A 1,703-nucleotide genomic window follows, 5' to 3' on the forward strand; every position below is an offset into this window, starting at 1 on the left:
TCTATCCATGTTTCTGTCTTCTGCCTGCCCGCCATGTGTCTCCCTGCCTGGGACCAGCCATTGCTCTGCCTGGGACTGGCTGCTCCCAGGGCCTGCTGTCTGCTGCCACATGGCCCGCTACCACCATCTAGGACCTACAGCATTTCTGCTGCCTACTGCCACCAGGGATCATGAGCATTTTTTAAAAAAATTGTAAAAGCTGGGTATGATAGCACACAACTATAATTCCATTCTTGAGGAAGCTGAGGCAGGAGGATTGTGAGTCCAAGACCATCTTGGTTATTTATCAAGAGCATCTTAAAATCAAAGCCAAAATCTAAAAATAGATTAGTCCAATCTTCCCCAAATCTGTCACTGGCTTCCCTACAAATATGAAGGGAAACCCAAAATCTTTACGAGGTCTGCAGGCTCAGCATTATCTATTTTGTCTGTCTTATTTCTCTTCTTACTGCCCCACCCTCCCCCGGCATCCCTGGTTGTGCCCTGTTCCCATAAAACCCCATGCCTGCTCACCTCTGGGCCACAGCATATGCTATTTCCTTGTCCAGGGTAGCATTTTGCCCACATTCCACGGGAATTACTTCCTTACTGGCTCAAATGTCTTTGCAGGGACGCCTCCACTTGTCACCTGACTTGGGTTGTATTCTCTCCAAGTGGAAACCGAGCTAGAGGTTGGCACCCAAGGTATTATTAGAGCTTAACACCTGTGAAGGGGAGGGTGCTAGCAAGATTAGGTAGGAATAAGCATTAGTAACACAGGGCTGGCGAAGCCCTGCTCTTGCCAAGAGAGAGCTCTGGAGCCAGTATTGACTAGCAATGTGCCCAGATGCATCAAGTCTGAAGGTTCCTGTCTCCCTTAGCTGTAAAATGCAAGGTGCTTTGTAAAGGGGATGGCTGGCCCCTCGGGCTTTTCAGCAGCTGGGGCAGATCCTGAAGCCCCTGAAGGCCACACTGCATCCATGAAGGTGGCTCTGTGCAGGCATCTTTGTATTCTCCATCCCTAATTAGAACTATAACACCCCTATAGTCCACGTTACCCCTCACTGCTTTATTTTCCTCATCGCAGCCAACATTTTCCAATATAGAATATGATTTATTTCACATATTATTCATTTCCTTCGGTGGCATGTCAGCCACTTCTCTCTTCTTCAGTCTCTGCCACTCTGATAGTAAGGCAGCTGGAACTCTGTGTTTTATGACACTAATCTTGGGAAAACATGAACACGTACGTGTTTACGTACCCCAGATAGGGAACTGACAACAGATCAAAATATAGATGCCGCTAAAGTCCGATTTGGTGAACCAATGAGTTTTATTCACAAAGGAACATGGGTGAGGAGTTACTGACAGGAGCAGAGATGACTCAAAGAACAGTTCTACCACCCAAAGCTCACTTGAGCATAGGTGACAGCTCCTAAAAGTTGGAAACCTGGAGCACACCGCACAACCTGCAGGCAGCTTGGAGTGTCCTCCTTAGGTAAGTTACGTGATAGATAGGAACCTGTAGAAGGAGCAGCAGGCCGCTTCTTGCCACCCGGCTCATGGCCGCCGGCTAGCTTTACCCAAAATAATTACACACAAATTGTATTAATTTAAACACTGCCTGACCCATTAGCTCCAGCTTCTTATTGGCTAATTCTCACATCTTGATTAATCCATTTCTATTCATGTGTGTAGCACCACAAAGTGGTGGCTTACTGGGA

The sequence above is a fragment of the Microtus ochrogaster genome, linkage group LG4 (genome assembly GCF_000317375.1).
Source record: "Microtus ochrogaster isolate Prairie Vole_2 linkage group LG4, MicOch1.0, whole genome shotgun sequence".
Classification (NCBI taxonomy): domain Eukaryota; kingdom Metazoa; phylum Chordata; class Mammalia; order Rodentia; family Cricetidae; genus Microtus; species Microtus ochrogaster.